Source organism: Pan troglodytes, chromosome Y (genome assembly GCF_028858775.2).
Source record: "Pan troglodytes isolate AG18354 chromosome Y, NHGRI_mPanTro3-v2.0_pri, whole genome shotgun sequence".
Lineage (NCBI taxonomy): Eukaryota > Metazoa > Chordata > Mammalia > Primates > Hominidae > Pan > Pan troglodytes.
The window spans coordinates 4,899,366-4,909,051 of NC_072422.2; positions in this window are offsets into that span (position 1 = coordinate 4,899,366).

The window sequence follows — 9,686 nt, forward strand, 5'->3', positions numbered from 1 at the left end:
AATTATTTGTGCTTGAACTTGCAGAAAACTGCCTTTTCCCTTCTTCTCTTGCATCTTAACCTGGAGCTTCCCTTTTCTTGAGCCTCAGTGTGCTTCCCAACTCAACTTATAATTGACTTCCTGCAGTTTCTCCTTAGGACAGGGCTTTGTTTTGGGGGTGGTTAATTTGTAGGGTTCATAGGAAACAGACCACTCACAGCACCTGCTTTTTGCCATCCTCACTCTCAGCTGTGAGTTGAGGCCCAGGAAGCCTTCTGCCAGCCTCAGCTGCTGCTCTCAGATTAGTCTGCTGAGTTCTTTTTGCCTAGTAAGAATCTCTGAATTTAGGAACATTGATGTTAGCACTTGTATTTCTAGGTTTTCCAGTTCCCAGGGCCATTAAACATTTTTTTTCCTTTCCTTTCCTTCTTCCAAAAAAATTGGTGATTCCCCTGGGTCCCTGTGGTTTAACCTCACAAAACGTCCATGATAACACCGTGTTATATTGTTTTGTCATAGTTAATACCTTGTTATCCCAGTTGCTCAGTCAGTTTTTGTGAGAGATTCAGGGATATTAATAAAGCCATGCTGTTACTGCTACTAACATCTTGCATAAAAGCCCTATTAATTAAAATGTTTATTTTGCATGCGATTTGAACTTGTAATTTTATTCAAAGTTTTTCAACAGAGATCCAGAAAAGACCCTCCTTATATTTTTAGTTTTGTGCATTGCAACACTTTTTAGTGAAAAAAAATGAGAACAACACAAGTGATTTTAAAAGAATAAACCTACAATCCATTAATTATAAAATGAAATACTATGCAGGTGTTAAGAATGAGGGAATCAATAAGAACTTGTGTGGGGTAACTATAAACTTCTAAAAAATAAATTTTGTATTTTTAGTAGAGACGGGGTTTCACCGTGTTAGCCAGGATGGTCTCGATCTCCTGACCTCGTGATCCGCCCGCCTCGGCCTCCCAAAGTCCCAGCTACTCGGGAGGCTGAGGCAGGAGAATGGCGTGAACCCAGGAGGTGGAGCTTGCAGTGAGCCGAGATCGCGCCACTGCACTCTAGCCTGGGCGACAGAGCGAGACTCTGTCTCAAAAAAAAAAAATAAAAAATAAATAAATAAATAAATAAATAAATAAATTTAATGTTCATGTGACCATATTATCGTTAAAAAAGTACAAACATACTTGCACACAACTTCAAGCAAAATGGGTACACACATTTAAAAATATTTAAATTAAGTAAATGACCCAATAATTTAACTTTGTACAATTCTATGTTCTCTGATTATTTTATATGCTGGAAACAGGTATAACTGTTTTGTTTATTTCATTTGAAATAATTGTAGTCACATGAGGTTTAAGTTATAATACAGAGAGGTCACATATGCCTATTTTCTAATTGGATACCTTATTTATTACTACTGAGTTTTGAGAATTTTTTACATATGCTAGATGTAAGTTCTTTGTCAGATATATGGTATGCAAATTATTTCTCCCAGTCTGTAATTCATTTTTTCAACGTCTTTACGGGTCTTTCTAAGTTAAAAAAAAAAAAAGTGTTTATTTATTTTAATGAAGTCCAGTTTTATCACTTTTTCCTTTTGTAGATTTTGTTTTTGATATCAAGCCTAAAAATTATTTGCCTAGCCCAAGGTCTCAAGAGTTTTCTTATATTTTAAAAAGTTTAATGAATTTATTTATTTATTAATTATTTTTGAGATGAGGTTTCGCCCAAGCTGTAGTGCAGTGGTGCCATCGTTACTCACTGCAGCCAGTAACTGCTGGATTGAAGTGATCCTTCCACCTCAGCCACTTGAGTAGTAGCTGGGATTACAGGCAGGAGCTACCATACACAACTTTAAGTTTTATCATATTACATTTTACATTTAAGCCTGTGATTTATGTGAGCTAAATTTTATATAAAGTATAAATTTAGGTAAGTCTTAGTTTTTGTACCTGTGAATGTCCAATTGCTCTAGCACCATTTGTTGAAAAAGATATCCTTCCTTTAAACTGATTTTGCATCCTTGTTAAAAAAAAAACTCAGTTGATTATAGTGTGGTCTGTCACCTGTTAATAAGATAAAAACATTGGCACTCACCAGATATCGAAGTTTAGAATTTTTTTTAAAGATACACTTCTGAAAATTGAATAAAAACACCTTCACATGTCAAATTAGTCAATTTGTATAGGACTAATTCATTTAAATATATTAAAACACAAAATAATTCAAACCACTAAAGTGATAATACAAGACTAAAAAATTAAAGGCTAATTATTAAATCAAATTGCTGCATTCTGCGTGTTAGAATGAGTTCAAAAGATTCATTGTATTACTGAATAGGCGAAAGTTTTAATTTCAGAGGATGAAACTGATATATTACTGCCACCTGGTGGATATTCTTTTATTACAGGCTATTATAAAAATCAATGAGGGCATGTAATCTGTTCTAACAAGAAGCATTTCCTTTTTTTGTCATTTTTATTATTGTTATTATTACTTTTTAAGTTCTGAGATACATGTATGGAACGTGGAGATTTGTTACATAGGTATACACATGCCATGGTGGTTTACTGCACCCATCAACCCATCATCTACATTAGGTATTTCTCCTAATGCTATCACTCCCCCAGCCTCCCACCCCCCTGACAGGTCCCGGTATGTGATGTTCCCTCCCTGTGTCCATGTGTTCTCATTGTTCAACTCAAAAGAAAAACAGAAGCATTTTCTGCTTTCCCAATTTCTTAAATACAATGCAACTTTATGTTTAATTTAGCTAACTTAATTTTTTGAGACAAGGTCTAGCTCTGTTGCCCAGGCTGGAGTGGAGTGGCATGAATATGGTTCAGTGAAACCTCCACCTCCCTGGCTCAAGTGACCCTCCTTCCTCAGCCTCTGGAGTAGCTAGGACCACAGGCACGGCACCACTATGGCCAGCTAATTTCTTTTTTATTTTTTGTGGAGATGAGGTCTCACTTTGTTGTCCACTCTGGTCTCAAACTCCTGGGCTCAAAGGATCCTCTTGCCATGGCCTGCAACAGTGCTGGCATTTATAGGTGTGTGCCATGGCACCAGGCCTAAGCAACTGTAGAGAAGCCTTTTTTTCTTTCATAAAAACAGTTGTAGATATTTTCCTTATGGAATTTATTTGTGGTGAAATATTTTAATAGACAGTTTAATTTGTTAAATAACCTGTCTCAGATAATAATAATTGATTAATATTAAAACTACAAAATAAGTCTGGTCTTCTTTTTCTATGAAAACTGAAAGTTGATTCTGACATTTATGTAAACATTTTAAATATTCAATTATATAAATGTGAAGTCCTATCAAGAGAAATTAGACAAGAGAAAGAAATAAAGGGCATTCAAATCGGAAAGGAGGACATCAAATTGTTCATATTTGCAGATGACATGATCTTATATATAGGAAAACCTGAAGACTCTACCAGAAAACTTTTAGAACAAACAAATTCAGTGAAGTTGCAAGACACAAAACTAATACAGAAAGATTGGTTGCATTTATGTATATGAACAACAAACTCGCTGAAAAAGAAATTAAGAAGGTAAACCCATTTACAATAGTTACCAAAAGAAAACCCAGACATAAATGTAACCAAAGAGGTAAAATGAAAACTACAAAACACTAATTAAAGAAATTGAAGAGGATACAAACAAATGAAAAGACATTCACACTCATTCATCAGAAATATGAATGTTGTTAAAGTGACAGTACTACTCAAAAGCAACCTGCAAATTCAATGCAATCTCTATCAAAATACCTATGAACATTCTTCACAAAATTAAAAAAAATCCAAAGAGATTTTATGGAATCAAAAAATATCCTGAAGAGCAAAAGCCACCCTAAGCAAAAAGAACAAAGCTGGATATATCATGCTACCAGACCTCAGAATATACTTCAAAACTGTAGTAACCAAAACATCATGGTTTTGGCATAAAAACAGACACAAAGACCTATGGAATAGAATAAAGAACGCAGAAAATCCACATATCTCAGCCAACGGATTTTTTACAAAGATGTCGAGAACACTCATTGGGGAAAGGATAGTCTCTTCAATAAATGGTGCTGGGAAAACTAGATATCCATATGCAGAAGAATGAAACTAAACCTCTGCCTCTCACCCTATAAAAAAGTCAACTCAAAGTATCTCAAATACCCAAATATAAGACCCAAAATGGTAAAGATACTAGAAGAAAACATAGGGGAGATCCTTCAGGACATTGCTCTGGTAAAATATTTTATGAATAAGGCATCAAAAGCACAGGCAACAAAAGAAAAAATAAACAAATGAGATCACATCAAGGTAAAAATCTTCTGCACAGCAAAAGAAATAATAAAGTGACTGAAAAGACAACCTACAGAATGGGAGAAAATATAAACTAATCTGACAGGAAATTAATATCAAGCATATACAAGGAATTCAAGCATATCAACAGCAAATAAGCACAACAATCTAATTAAATATAAATAAATGCTCTGAACAGACATTTCTCAAAAGAAGACATACAAATGACCAACAAATATATGAAAAAATGTTCAACACCACTAAACAGCAAGGAAATGTTAATCAAAGCCACAGTGAGGCATCATCTTACTCCAGTTAGGATGGCTATTACAGAAGAGACAAAAATAACAAATGCTGACAAAGATGTGAAGAAAAGGGACATTTTTTTTGACAGAATCTCACTCTCCGTCCAGGCTAGAGTGCAGTGGTGGTGTAATCTGGCTCCCTCTGCTTCTAGGTTTCAAATAGTTCTCCTCCCTCAGCCTCCTGAGTAGCTGGAGAAAAAGGAACTCTTATGCACTGTTGGTAGGAATGTAAATTAGTGCAGCCAGTATGGAGAACAGTATTGAAACACCTCAAGAAATCCCACCACTGGGAATTTATCCAAAGGAAAGAAAAGCATTATATTGCAGAGACATCTGCATCCCCATGTTTATTGCAATAGTGTTCACAATAGCCAAGATATGGAATCAACCTTGGTTTCCAACAACAGATGAATGGATTTTTAAAATATGGTATATATACACCGAGAAATGCTATTTACCCATAAAAAAGAATAAATAAAATCCTGTCATTCTCAGCAACATGGATGGAACTGGAGGATATTATGTTAAGCAAAATAAGCCAGGAATAGAAATTTCAACACCACATGTTCTCACTCACGCAGAAGCTTAAAAAAAGTTGATCTCATAGAAGTAAAAAGTAGAACAGACGATACTGCAGGCTGAAAAGGGTAGGGAGAAAGGAGGAATAGTAAGAGATTTGTTAATGGATACAAAATTACAGCTAGGTAGGAGTAATAAGTTCTAGTGTTCTATAGTACTGTAGATGACTACAGTTAACAATACTATGTTATGTAGTTTAAAATACCTAGGAGTAGTTTGAATGTTCCCAACACAAAGAAATAATAAATGTTTGAGATGATAGATATGCTAATTACCCTGATCTGATCACCATCTACGTGTACTGAAATATCCCCGTATAGCTATGAATATGTATAATCTTTGTCAATTTAAAAAGTAAAAAAAAAAAAATTAATCTTGGAGAATGCATTTGAAGGACTTGTACTCAAGAAATCAACTTAAGAACCTGAGTCTCCTTGGGATTTGTGTTTTCTAGACCAGTACTTCTCCAAATTAAAGCAAATTTAGGCTGGGCATGGTGGCCCATGTCTATAATCTCAGCACTTTGGAAGGCCGAGGCGGGCAGATCACTTGAGGACAGGAGTTCGAGACCAGCTGAACCAACATTGTGAAACCCTGTCTCTACTAAAAATACAAAAATTAGCCGGGGATGATGGCATGTGCCTGTAATCCCAGCTACTTTGGAGGCCGAGGCAAGATAATCGCTTGAACTGGAGAGGTGGAAGTTGCAGTGAGCAGAGATTGCACCACTGTGCTCCAGCCTGGGCAACAGAGCAAGACTCTGTCTCAAAAAAAAAAAAAAGTGAATTTAGTTCACTTCGGTATTGTGTCAAAATGTTGATTCTTTTAAAGTAAATCTAAAGAATTTAGATGTAATTGAAGCTTGTCATCTGTTCTTATTTTTTTTAATAAAAATATAATAGTTAGACTCAGAGTAAATCTAAAGTGAGACCTGAAGCTGCTCCCAGGTGATACTGATGCTGCTTATTTTTCCCCAGATTTTGAGTCACAAGGTTCTAAATTATTGGTTTGAAGTCCTACATGAGTAATCACCTGGGGAGCTCAATTAACACCCAGCAACAGACTAATTATTAATAAACCAGAATCTTCAGTATTAGGCTTCAATCATTGGCAATTTTTTTTTGACACACAGCCTCCCACTGTCGCCCAGGCTGAAGTCCTGAGGCCAGAATGAGACTAGGACATGGTTCCTTTGCCTAAGTAAAGTGAGGCAGACAATGGAATACTTCAGACTTCAAATAAGTATGGTAAGTGCTATGAAGAGTATGATTAGAGTTCATTATTTACCCAGAAAAGTGTCACTCAGCCCAGCCTGGAAGTTAGAGAAGGTTTCCTGAAGTCTTGACATGTGAGTCATGAAAGGACATAAGGAGTTAACCACGTGACAAAATAAGCTAAGAGAATTCTCAACAAAAGACAAAATATTGGCAAAGGCTTTTAGGCATATACTAGCTTAGTATTATTGGGAGAATGTAATGATTTTCTCTATTTCAAAAGTGTAAAATACAAAGTGGGCCATGATATGAGATAAACCAGTAAATATGTTCTGGGAACAGATCATAGAAGGGAGTGTACGCTGTCCTAAGGAGCTTAAACTTCAGCTTCAGTTCATGGGAGCCAATGACAAGATCTGAGCAGGGGAAGGATGTGGCTAGAGGGGCATTTTAGACAGACAAGATCCTCTGTGGATTACACCTAGGCAACGGGTTAAAGTTGTTGTCTTAAGACAATAGTCCAGGTAAAAGATAATAAAGTTTTAAATTAGGATGTTAGTAGGAATGAGGAAGAGGGATGGATTTCAGAAATAGTAAGGAAATGTATTAGCAGGACTTGATTAGTGATTGACTTGGGGAAGGAGGGGAAGATAGAGTTCAGGATGACTCCGAGACTGTCTGGTGTCAGTGGCTAATGACTGAAGCTATTAATAGAGGTAGGAAATGCAGACCAAAAGCAGGCCCGGGGTGAGAGATGATAAATTTGAATTTTAACATGTTGAGTTTGCACATCCAGGATGAAATAACCACAAAACATTTAAATATAAGAATCTGAAAAGGTAAGCATAGTAAGCATATTAGCTATTGGTAAAATTCTGATACTTAATGAAATCTCGCAGGGAGGCAGTACAGATGCAAGCAATGGGCGGGGATAAAACATAGGGAAATATTATTTAAATAAAGATGAAAGAAAAGGAGCCCACAAAGGAAGCTGAAAAGGCATAGTCAAAAAAAGAGGCTTGCCAAAGTGCCACCTTTGAAGCTCTGCTGTTTCACTTTATAAGGAAACTTTTGCTTATCTGGGATTGCATGCAATTATAAAAGTTTCTATTATTAAGAAGACAATAATAATGATAAGGCTCTTTCTCATTTTTGTCAGTGTAATTTATCTATTTAATTGTAGAACCTAGTTCCAGGATGCTTAATCTGAAGTATACACTTGGGGCAAAATGAATTATATCTTAATAATAATCTGGAATTTTTCTCTCTAATTTGGCATATTTTAATTCTTGCTAGATTTTCAAAACGTCATACCTCGAAACACCACCAGATGGCTATGAGAATGTTACAAACATTGTGCCACCATATAATGCTTTCTCAGCCCAAGGCATGCCAGAGGTAAAATAAAATACATTTGTAACCCAAGTCTTTAAATGGTTCTTTTGCTATATAAAACCTGTATAGAGGACTAAAACCAAGAAAACTAGGTGAATCATTCATGCGGATTCATTGTTTGATATTCAGTACTATGAAAACCTCATCCCTCAAAGTTAAAAATTATAATAAAATAGAAAAGAACACGAGAGAGAGAAAAAAGAAACAAAAAAATACACTAAAAACTGACCCTGCTGAAGCAGATGCCACTCTTTGAAATAACAAAGAAACTGCTGAACACGCCTTTAATTCAGTGAGGCAGTAGGTATTTTTTTGTTTGTTTGTTTTTGTTTCATTTTGGTTTTTTTGAGACGGAGTTTCTCTCTTGTCACCCAGGCTGGAGTGTAGTGGCACAATCTGGGCTCACTGCAAACTCCGCCTCCCAGGTCCAAGCAATTCTCTTGCCTTAGCCTCCTTAGTAGCTGGGATCACAGGTGCACACCACCACACCCTGCTAATTTTGTATTTTTTTTAGTGGAGGCGGGGTTTCTCTATGTTGGTCAGGCTAGTCTCGAATTCCCAACCTCAGGTGATCTGCTCACCTCGGCCTCCCAAAGTGCTGGGATTACAGGCGTGAGCCACCACGTTAAAAAGGGAAACTTCCTATTTGCCCTCTAAAGCTTTGCAGAAAGTGAATGGACAAAACATAAATTAATAGAAGAAAGAGGCAAAAAAAATTTCCGTAAAATGTAGGGGAAAAATCACAGGGTCTCACTCAGTTACCCAGCATGAAGTGCAGTGGTATGATCATGACTCATTGCAACCTTGAATTCTCAAGCACAAGTGATTATCCCCTCTAAGCCTATAGAGTAGCTGGGATCACAGGGGCATGCCACCATGCCCACATACATGGGTATTTGCTGGAGAGGAGATGGAGACTCTCTGTCCTGGATGTGAGACAGGTGGCTGGCATCTGGGTAAGGATGACATTCCCTCATTGCTAAAGACTAAAAGAGGAAAGTGTCATGGATAGTGCAAGCAGGGACATGCCCTGACCTAGTGAGGTCCAGAGGCTTATATTGGCCTTCATAGGGGAGTGGAAAGAAGCGAGTGTAGGCAACCCAGGAGAAATAAATGACCTAAAATAAAAGAAATAGATCATCAGAAGTGTAGATGTATTAGTCAGGGTTCTCTAGAGTGACAGAATTAAAGGACTATATATATATATGTATATATATATATATACACACACACATATATATGTATATATATATACATATATATGTGTATATGTATATATACACATCTTCCTGCCCTCAAACACTGGACTCAATGGCTCTCCTTTCTCATCAGTTTGCAGACAGCCCATTGTGTAACTTATGATCCTGTTAGTTAATAAACTCCCCTTTATAAATAAATATATATATATATGTGTGTGTGTTTGCATATATATATGTATGTGTGTGTGTATGTATATATATATATGCATATATCCTGTTCTGTCCCTCTAGATGTAACTGGCTAATACAGGAAGTTTATTAAGTATTAACTCACACAATCACCAAGTCTCACAATAGGCCATCTGCTGGATGAGGAGCAAAAAGAGCAAGCCAGAGTTCCAAAACTGAAGAACTTGGAGTCCATGTTCGAGGGCAAGAAGCATCCAGCATGGGAGAAAGAAGTAGGCTGGGAGGCGAGGCCCGTCTCTTTTCACGTTTTTCTGTCTGCTTATAGTATGGCTGGGTTGGCAGCTGATTGGATTGTGCCCACATCGATTAAGGGTGGGTCTGCCTTTCCGAGCCCGCTGACTCACATATTAATCTTTTTTTGGCAACACCCTCACAGACACACCCAGGATGAATACTTTACATCCTTCAATCCAATCAAGTTGACACTCATTATTAACCATCACAAGC